The following is an 11,451-nucleotide window of genomic DNA, read 5'->3' on the forward strand; positions in this document are numbered from 1 at the left end:
CCAAAGACTACTTGCCTTTAAATGACCCTCCAGAGGGAGACAGAAGGAGCTCCCACTAACATTTCTCTCCCTGGCCTTGGGCAGTGTGGCAGGGTAATTTGCTCAAATGATGCTCGAATATGTTGGCAGCAATCTGGGTTTTTTGTTTTTTGTTTTCCTTAACAGGGAGGCACAAATGCTTGAGCTGGTACATTTAAATATTTTAGATACTCCTAAAATACCAACTGGCTGAACCCATCTTTTTTTCCAGTTTGGTGTGAGACACACAAATGCCAATTTACGCAATTGATTCATAACTGAGCAATAAAACCACGACAAATGCAGCTCACGGTGCAAGTGGGGATGAGGCCATAATGCTGCGCATGAACACGCCGTATTATTGCAAAACTGTGGGCTCATCTCCCAGAGTGATAAGAATACCGTGAACGTTTCCTTCGAGCTGCTTCTTATTGGCAACTCAACCAGTGCTCCAGGAGGGCAAGATCAAGGAGAATAGGGTATATGGAGAAGTGCTAAGGAGGCCACCTCAACTTTGGCCAAGAACCTCCCATTTTGGTTGCTGCTGTCACTGGCTGTGTGACCTTGGGCGAGTTATTTTAACCTCTCACATGCAAAATAAGAGATAATAGTGATACTCCCTCCCTGGGGTTGTTATGAGGGTTAGGAGTTAATGTGGGCGAAATATTTCAAGTGTCCCTTGACACAGAGTAAGTGCTCACGAAGTACTAACCGTCGCCCCACCATATTGAAATAGTCAATGCCGCCACATGGGTTTCTTGGGGGAGTGAGGTTGCTCGCTGCCTCCAATGTAGTGATAATTGCAAAGCTTTGAAGGCTTCCCCCACCCCACTTCAAACACGCATGTGTACACACACACACACACATACACAAACATAGAGGCATACACACATACACAGGCCTCTCCTGGCGGCCTCCTCACTCCCACAGGATCCTACACACAGTAGGTGCTCAACATTTGCACCCTGGCTTGAGATAACGTGGCTCTGATCACCTGGGGCAGGAAGGAGCAAGCTTAGGAAGGTCACAGTTGGCTTCACTGAGACCACTGAGGACATACGCAGAGCCTCCAGGTTCTTGGATTCTTCTAGAAGCTCACTTAGTCCCAGAAGTGATTCTCTCCTCCTCCTCATCTTCTGCCAGGAAGCGATGCTCTTCTCCTCCAGGTAAGGCTCCAGGTCTCAGGGACTCTCAGTCAGGGTCAGTGCCAAGCTTACTGTTTGTTCCATTTCAACCACTCTGGCAACTGGGGACTGCACTTCCTCCTAGAGGCTGGGGTTGATTTTGTCCCCAAAGTTTGTATGGCAGAGATCCTTTTGTTTTTCTAGCTTTATATCATAAATATTTTATTTTTTAAATAAGATTTGTATATATTTTGTGCTATAACTTTTTATTTTTTAAATAATAGCAAACTTGCAGACGAGTTGCAAGAATAGTATGAAAAATTCTCATGTACCCTTCACCCAGACACACCCATTGTTAACATTTTGCCCTATTTTGCCACATCACCCCTCTTTTTCCAAATAAGTGTACATATTCCTTTTCCCCTGGTCATTGAAGACATCATGCAATTACCCCTAAATGTTCCCACGTATTATCTCCTAAGAACAAGAACATTCTCTCACGTTAACTGTGGTACGGTATCTGAGCCAGGAAATTCATCATTGATAGAGTACTATTATCTAATTAGCAAGTGCCCCATGATGTCTCTACAGAATTTTCTCCCAGTCTAAGGTCCTATTTTTTGCCTCTTTTTTTTTTTTTTGTCTTGCATGCCAATGATGTTTTTGAAGGGGACACATAAGTAGCTACCAAAAAGTCATAAAAGAATAGTATTAAAAACTCTCATATACTCTTCATCCAGATTTTCTGAAATTTGTGTTTATCCGAGGAATCCTCATCACTAGATTCGGATTATGCATTTTTGGTAAGAATATATAGTGCATCGTCCGTCTCGTTGCCGTGTATACGGAGGCACTTGATGTCAGTTTTGTCTGTTTATTGATAATATTGACTTAAGTCTGAGTCACATCTGTTCATGTGTTTTTGTATATCATCTTTGAGAAAAGGTCTATGCAAGTCCTTTGGGTTGTTTGTCTTGTTGTTGAGTTGTAAGAGTTATTTCTATATTCCGGATATTAAACTCTTTTCATTTACATGGTTTGCAAATATTTCCTCCTGTTCTGTGGGTTATCTTTTCACTTTCTTTTTTTTTTTAAGATTTTATTTATTTATTTATTTGAGAGAGAGAATGAGAGAGAGAGAGAGCATGAGAGGGGGGAGGATCAGAGGGAAAAGCAGACTCCCCGCTGAGCAGGGAGCCCGATGTAGGACTCGATCCCGGGACTCCAGGATCATGACCTGAGCCGAAGGCAGTCGCTTAACCAACTGAGCCACCCAGGCGCCCCATCTTTTCACTTTCTTGATGATGTCCTTTTCCATTGTGATGAAGTGCAATTTATCTACTTTTTTCCCGTGTGCTTTTGGTATCATACCTGGGAAATCATTACCAAGTTCAATATCATGATAGTTTTCCCATATAAAACTCTTTTAAATGTTTTATAGTTTTAGCTCTTACATTTAGATCTTTGATCCACTTTAAGTTGATTTTTGTATAGACGTGAAGAGTCAAAGCTCATTCTTCTGCATGTGGCTATCCAGTTATCCCAGCACCATTTGTTAAAAAGACATCCTTCTCCATTGAATGCTCTTGGCATTCTTGTTGAAAATCAATTGACCATAGACACATGGGTTTATTTCTGGACTCTCAATTCTACTATATTAGTCGATATGCTTATACTGTATAAATACCATGTTGTCTTGATTACTATTGCTTTTTTGCATGTTTTGATAGAGGGAAGTGTGAGTCTTCCTACTTTGACCTTCTTTTTTTAAAGATTTTACTTATTCATTTGACAGCGAGAGACACAGCGAGAGAGGGAACACAAGCAGGGGGAGTGGGAGAGGGAGAAGCAGGCTTCCTGCGGAGCAGGGAGCCGGACGCGGGGCTCGATCCCAGGACCCTGGGATCATGACCTGAGCCGAAGGCAGACGCTTAACGACTGAGCCACCCAGGCGCCCTTTTGACCTTCTTTTTAAAGATTGTTTTGGCTATTCTGAATTAGCAATTAATTTTTTTTAAAGATTTTAAGTATTCTCTACACACAATGTGAACTTACAACCCCAAGATCAAGAGTCACATGCTCTTCTGACTGAGCCATCCAGGCCCCCCTGAATTAACCAATAATTTTTTCTAAAAGATTTTATTTATTTATTTGACACAGAGAGAGAGAGAATGAGAGAAAGCACAAACAGGGGGAGTGGGAGAAGGAGAAGCAGACTCCCTACTGAGCAGGGAGCCTGATGCGGAACTCAGTTGCAGGACCCCAGGATCATGACCTGAGCCGAAGGCAGATGCTTAACCGACTGAGCCACCTGGGCACCCCAAAACCATTAATTTTTGATGCAAAATAAATGCTGGGACTTTCTTTCAATAGCAAGTATATGTGTAATTATTCAATTATCTTATTTTTTAATTGTTTAATTTGTATTTGTGTTTATGATTGTGCTCATCAGTTTATATATATAAAAGTCTTCAAGATGAGTACATAGATAGATGATAGATAGATAGATAGATAGATAAATGATAAGTTAGATAGATAATAGATAGATAGATGATAGAGAAAAAGAGAAAGAATGGATTTGCAATGTGCTTCTGGACTATGAAACAGATATACACATACGGAGGAGGATTTGCAGGGCTGGGGGATACTTTGACCCAAAGCACTTGCCTGGCTGAGCCAATAATGAGTAGCCGAGGTCTAGGGAAGCCCTCGCGGCTTTGGCTCCAGGTATGTATATTAACCTGAGTCTACAAATCCCAGAAATTCCAAAAGGCAGTCAACCCTGAAATTTGCTCTCCAGGCACTTTCACCCCACCTACTCCCCTCTGCCCAGACATCATGCTTCCCTGCAACCTGTCTTCCAGGTGGGTGGACCCTGGGGCTGTGAGCTGAAGAGGAACCCCTTGCAAGGGCATTATAACTGGAGATCCTCGTTTACCTGTGACTACTCTCACCTTTGGTTCTCACAGCCCACGTTCGAACGTGGAGGGAGTCGGGTGTGCGGGGCTGGGTAGCATCCAGCAGAATAAAGATGAAACGGGGTTTCACGGCTTCCTTTTGTGCATTGCAGGGCCCACATCTCCCTAAGTTTGGTGAGTTGCTAGGAAGACTGAAAAGACTCCACAGTAATTGTACTCAGGGCTAAGATTTATGACAGCGAAGGATGCAGAGAGCCAGCAGCTGGAAAAGCTACACATCCGGGGAGGCCAGAGAAGTCCAGCACTCCCCTGTCCTGCCTCCTCATTTGAGCCCACTCAGAATGTGCTTTTTCTCTGGCAGAGAACTCCAGGGTCATGTGTGGAAGGCCTCTGTCCAGGGAAACCCATGCAGGTCTCAGGGGCCAAGGTGTTTATCTGGGGAGGGGTTGCCGGATAGACTTATCCTGCCATAAATCACCCATGGCAACTGAAACTCAGGACTCCCAATAATGAAACCAGGCATACATCGTCAATCTTAACATCTGTGAAAGCATCCCAGCAAGCTGGTAGGGCCTGGTCCACTGCTCTAGGTGTAACAGCAAAATCATCCATCACTGACATAATAAACCTTCTGAGAGCCACCTTCCCAAGGACTGGCCAAGGGTTCATCATGGCTCCAGGTTTCCTTGGAAACATGCAAGCAAGGAGCCAGCAACCAGGCCTGCTGTGCCGGCCCTTTGCCCCACATTTTCACATTGGCCAAGTGGTCATTAGCCTACAGGTACAGATGCATCTATACAGTTAGGCAGCCTTAGGAAACCATTTACTGGCCACTAGACGTCATTGCCATGGCCCTGGACATAGGAGAACCAGGCAATGAAAGCACACACGTGGCCTGTCTTTCAAATCTCTACTCTGTATGTGTCCTTGAGAAAATCACGTCACCTCTCCAAGCCTGCTATGGTCTGATGCATCCCACCCAAGGGAACGTTTGCAGGATTGCTATGGCAGGTGACAGGCAAGGTAAGTTCTTACTCTGACTGACTGTCACACTGGCTTAACATCTGTCTTTCCTGCGTTGCCTCCTCATATCTGAGAGGATCTGGAACTCCATGATCTCCACTTGCAGACTGATTCAAGAAATCAGCACCAACCCCCTCGAGGCCATTGGCTGATCGTTTTTAGAGGATTTATCCTGCTAAACTGATCCTACTCGGCACTTTCTACTTATGCAAAAATCTCTACTTCCTTTCAGACGAATCTGTAAATCCAGTTTGTCCCATTTTGTGTTAATATATTATCATATGGAAAACAATTCATTTACTGGCAAAGATTTACTGAGCATTTCCAGTACCCATAATTCCCTTTTGGCGAACATTTATTGGATGCATACTCTGTGCAAGGCACTGTGTTCGAGTGGGGGTTACAGGAGATGCCACAAGTAACAGACACTAGGGCCCTGCTCATGGAAATTTCCATCTGTCTGCAAAGTAGGGTGACCAAGGCTTCTGGTTTGCCCAGGGCTGAGGGGGGGCCCTCGGGTGCAGTATATTCAGGGCTAAAATTGGGGAAACCACGGACAAGTAGACAGGGTGGCCACCATATTTAACAGATAGCTGGTTACCTTCCTGCTGAGGCAGATACATCACAGTTAGTTATTGACTGGAATTGTTCTCAGTGCTATGCAGGGGTGCGGGGAGTAGGGGGAGTACAAAGTGCAGTGGGGCTCCTAACAGAGGGCTATACACTCAACAACAGGCTCCCAACCCAAGCCACCGCCTCTGACCCCACAGAACCACCCCTGGGACTGACACTGCCTTCCAGGGCCACCAGGGCCTGGGACCCCAAGGCCTTCTGCTGCTGGAGCCAAGGTCAGAGCCTCAGCGTGCCAAAGCTGGGCGATGGTCTAGAACAACCCCTCAAGCTCTCCAATGGGGCCACGGTCGCCGTGGGTGCTGCCCTGACTCCTTCTAAAGCCTGGAAAGGTCTCACCAGACTCTCTTCAACACCCAGGAGTGGAAACCCCCATTCATGGTGAGTGTCTTGCTGCCCTCTACTCTAAACACTCATGGAGGTCTCCTTACAGCTTCAACAGCAGAGAAGTTAAGCATCAGGCTTTGGCATGAGGCTCTCTTGCCCCCGCACTGGGGTGGGGGGGTGGGGGCGTGCAACCCCCCCTGCCGGGCCGCACAGACACGGCCCTCCCAGGGGTATGTGTGAGCCGCCTGACCACCCCCCCACTTCCGCCCTAACCCTCTTCACGTGACCCAGACATGGGCATTATATTTTCTGATATTTTGCAAATTTCTTATAAATGGACTTGTATGTTTTATAATCAGAAGAAAACAGGTTTTTGTTTGTTTCCTTTTTGGAGCGAGACAGTGAGAGTGGGGGCGGAGGGGCAGACGGAATGGGGGAGAGAGAATCCCAAACAGACTCCACACCCAGCGCAGAGCCGGAGACTCAGGCCCCATAACCCTGAGATCATGACCCGAGCTGAAATCAAGAGTCAGACCCTCAACCGACTGAGCCACCCAGGCTCAGCTCTGGAAACAGTTCTGTTTTAAACAAGCAAACAAGAGAGTCTCATTTTGCCAAAATATACACCAGTGTCCTATTTCTGTCCCTAGTGTGGCCATGGCTGTGAAGTAGAAACAACTTGTCCAACCAATTCATTGTCTTGAATTATTTATCCCTTTTAAGATGAGCTGTTTGAGGGGCACCTGGGTGGCTCAGTCGTTAAGCGTCTGCCTTCGGCTCGGGTCATGGTCCCAGGGTCCTGGGATCGAGCCCCGCATCGGGCTCCCTGCTCCGTGCCTGCTTCTCCCTCTCCCACTCTCCCTGCTTGTGTTCTCTCTCTCGCTGTCTCTCTCTCTGTCAAATAAATAAAATCTTAAAAAAAAAAAAAATGAGCTATTTGAGAAGTAAAATCTAGACTTTCTGTCTTTATTTTAATGCACTATTTTTGTCATCTGAGGTTGCGTGCTAGCTGCCTGCTCCTGAGTGGGCCGTGCTGAGCCGTGCAATCTGCTCACTGCACGTCTCCACAGCTGGGCTCCCCCGGGCGCCCTGCTTACACCGGCTTTTCCTCTTTAATCCCCGAGTTTAGGATGGAAAACAAGGCTGTTCTGATTTCATTAGGCCAGCAGATTGTTTTTGCAAATCACCTAGACAGTGTCTTAAAGGTGCTGGTTAAAACAAATGTTGTTCAACATGTTTGAAATGACCCCAAGGAAGGAAGTGTGATACGGTTCTGACTGACCAGATTCTAGAAACGGGAATCTTTTTTTTTTTTTTTAAAGATTTTATTTATTTATTTGAGAGAGAGAATGAGAGAGAGAGAGAGAGCATGAGAGAGGGGAAGGTCAGAGGGAGAAGCAGACTCTCTGCTGACAGGGAGCCCGATGTGGGACTCGATCCCGGGACTCCAGGATCATGACCTGAGCCGAAGGCAGTTGCTTAACCAACTGAGCCACCCAGGTGCCCCTAGAAACGGGAATCTAATGGCAGAGATGGCAAACACTGTGATGTTGACGACGTGTCCCTAAAACTTTGCTATTTCCTTCACTCACTGATCATGTGATGTGTACTGTGTACCCCACTGCCTACCCCCTGTTGGAGACGCAGAGTTGAAATATGGTCTTTATATTAGTGAGGGCTTTGAGGTGAAATCTGACACATGGCCCGGATCACTCACAAAGGGCATCGGGTGTGGCTGGCTCTCAGCGACACCGGGGACAAAGCAGAAACTCCCTCCAGGGATTATCTTGGCTTCCGACTGAGTTCTTTCTCCTACCCCCATCCAGGCTCTGCCACCAGCCAGGACCCTGGGTGCTCACCACCAAAGAACAACCACAATCCACTGCTCCCACCCAAGCTCAGAAATCCAAGGAAGGACTCTGACTGGCCCAGTGAGGGTCCGGTGCCCGGCCCTGACCAGTCAGTGCTGGGCATGCGGGTGGAGTCTATAAGACCAAGTGGACATGAGATGGGAAGGGTGGACCCTAACCCAATATGACTGAGGTTCTTATAAGAAGAGGAGAGGAGACACAGACATGCACGTGAAGATGAGAGGCAGAAATTGGAACGTCGGTCTGCAAGCCAAGGAATGCCAAAGATTGCCGGCGACTTCAGAAGCCAGGAGAAAGGCAGGGAATAGAGCCTTCCCTAGAGCCTTCAGAGGAAGCACAGCTCTGCTAAGACCTCAGCCCTAGCATCCAGAATGGTGAACGAATCAATTTTTTGCTTTTTAAGCCACCCGGTTTGTGGTCATTTAGTACAGCAGGCCTAGGACATGAATACAACATACAACAAAACATACTAAAAAGTTAAATATTTAAATGCTTAAAAATAAAGCATGAGAAGAATAAGGGAAAGCATATAATTTGAGGAGAGGAAAGTCTTTCTTCTCCTACCACTAAAGCCTGAAATTATGAAAAGAAAGACTGGCCGATTGACTACATAAAAATTATGTATTTGTGTATGGTTCATAAAAAAGAATAAGGTTAAAAGGAAAATATTTGCAGTATGTGACAAAGAGCTAATATGCACAATGCATACTGGCTTCTATAAATTAGGAAAAAAATAGCAGTGACCCAACATAGACATAAACAAATTCAACGACTAGACAACATACAGAAGAAATCCCAATGGCCCTGAAAGGTGTGGCGAGTTTTCCTGCTTCCCTGATATATACATGAAAATTAGGATCAAAACATCTCATTTCTCCCAAAACCTGCTGGCAAAGACGAGTCAGATTGGTAACCCCTGGCATGATGGTAGCAGCTCCCAAATGTCCCAGCCAGAGGGACTTAGCAATGCCAGTCGTACTGTGCGGGGTTAGCTCGGCCGACCTGGGTGCTCATGCCCCAAGGGCCGCCCTTGATTGGCTCCTGGCTTCCTGCTAACAGTGATTTTGTGTGTCTGAGAGTCTGGGCCACACCAGATAGTTGGCGCTCACCACGGGATTTATGGTGAGCACCTGTTTTTGTACATCTGAGGCCAAATCGAACATTCTATCAGGCTGTGGAGTCTTTGGGAGCCACTTAGCTGTTACTTTCTTCTTGTTATGGACTGAATTGTGTCCTTTCAGAATTCATACACTGTAGCTCTAACGCACAGTGTGGCCATATGTGGAGATGGGGCCTGGAAGGAGGTAACTGAGGTTAAATGAAGTCAAAGGGTGGACCCCTGACCCAACATGACTGGTGTCCTTGTAGAAAGACAAAGGGACACCAGGGATGCACGTGCACAGAGAAAAGGTCACATGAGGATGCAATGAGAAAGGGCCATCTGCAGGCCAAGGAGAGAGGCCTCTGGAGAGGCCAACCCCGCCAGCACCTTGATCTTGGACTTCCAGCCTCAGGGCTGTGAGAAAATTAATTTCTGTTGTTTAAGCCCCACTGGTTGTGGTATTCCGTTATGGCGACCCTCATCTACCTCTGGAATGGATTAAAAAGAGAGAGGGACTGTTCTCGGGTATTCACTTGGCCCTATAGCTCCGCTCTTGGTTCTTCTTCTGCTCTCCGAGGATCCTGAGGAGCTGGCTTTGCAACAACTTTGTGGATAGTTAAGTGACATTACAGCCACTGACATCCCAGCGCAGAACTTCTGGTCGCCCAGGAAGGCAGTTTCTCTCGGAGCAGGGCTGGGAAGAGCTCTTCCCACTCAGCCTCTTGCTCCCATCGAGGATAGGTGAAGCTGGGGGTGAGGGGTGAGGATGTTACCCCAGTGAGCAGACAGGGAGAGCCTGTTTTCCCATGACCTCAGCCCAGCCGGGGCTCCTCCGACCTGCCCAGAGGAGGCTGTCCCCACCCCCAGGAGATGACTGTGTCCACCACCATCCCCCATTCTGGGGACCCCGAGCCCCAAGCCCACCACAAGCTCTGGAGCCGGGGGTCCTGCTGCAGCTGGCGTGTACCTGGGCACTTGGGGGCCTGGGGGACAAGTCTCTGCTCCGGGTGGGCTGGGGAGAGGGATGCGGGCACTCGGGCCCAGCGCCTCTGCTCCGGGCTCATGTAGGAGGCCCCCTAATTTCTCCTCCCCTCACCCAGCCTTCACCCCCCCACCACCCTCATTTCCAGGGTGTTACCGTTTGCAGTGATGCTATTTCCAGGTGAGGCAGGGAGGCAGCTCTTGCAAGACAGGGCGCACCCACTGGGGTGTTTCCACGGGCAAGGACAGGAGGCAGAGAAAGTGCTCCAGCAAGTTAGCTCTGAGTTCATGATTAGTTTTAATATTATATAATTGTGTACGTTATGATAGCCAGCATCATCTTTTTACTCCACATTTATTTCATGCCCACTCCGAGCTGAGCACCATGCAAGATAAACTATTGAGTTTCGTTCATGAAGCCAAAACAAGTCATGGATTCGATTTAAAAAAAAAAAAAAAAAAAGTGTATTAACATAAGGCACAAAGCACCTTATGCAGTTAAGATGATCCGGAAAGACTATTTGGAACTAGCCAGCGTCAGAACAGGGCAGGGGGGGAGCTCTTTGAGGGGGAGCAGGTCACTGGGTGGGGGGGAGACCTCCCGCTGAGCTGAACTTGGTCAGAACTGCTGAGAAGCTGAGAACAAGCTTCCCAAGTCCCCTTTGCACTTCCCCGGGCTCAGCTTTTGTTTTCAGAGCAAATGTCCCCTTGCCCTTGGGACAGTGTGATGCAATCCTCTCTTTGCTTTCTGTTTATAATTTCTGTGAAACAAAGAGGTAATTGCGGCTCCCGGTTTGGTCTAATGACTTGGCTGATGCCCTCGAAGGGAGTTCAGCTCTGTGGTTCCCCGGTGGGTGCCGACCCTCTCCTGAGTTGCCTTTGAATTGCAGGCTTTCTCTTGGAGGCAGTGTTGACTCCGGGGGGGGGGGGGGGTACAAGGTAGGACTGAGGGTTCCTGGGTCTCTAGTCTTTAAAAACTGTAATATGCCAGTTTATTAACATGCAGGCGCATCATTATCTTTCCTTCTGGGAGCCACAGGGCCAGATGCGAGGGTCCCTTCTTCTCAATTCGAGTGGTTAGTTCCTCTGATGCTGAAAATTCGGGAGAGCAGCCCTTGTCTCCAGGCCCTGGGTGGGGGGAGGGGAATCTGACTTCACACCTCCCGGGCCCTCTTACAGGGGTCTTCCAGCAGCTTGCTAGCCAGGCTCTCCCACGGCCTCCCAGCACCTTGCCCATCTGCTTATATTTAAGGATTCTTTAAAGCGTTCGAAACAAAATCATGGTAAAGAAATTGAAAATTGTTCAGTTCTGTGGGCCAAGCACTGTTTCCACGTACATCAAGTCACTTGGGCGCATTACCTGACCTCCCTGTGCCTTGACTTCCTCATCTGGACAGACAACACCTGATGGTACTGGGACTTACTCAGAGGAGCACTGTAGAGACAGACACAAGATG

The sequence above is a fragment of the Callorhinus ursinus genome, unplaced genomic scaffold (genome assembly GCF_003265705.2).
Source record: "Callorhinus ursinus isolate GAN/ISIS: 27379988/994484 unplaced genomic scaffold, GSC_fseal_2.0 scaffold3, whole genome shotgun sequence".
Taxonomy (NCBI): domain Eukaryota; kingdom Metazoa; phylum Chordata; class Mammalia; order Carnivora; family Otariidae; genus Callorhinus; species Callorhinus ursinus.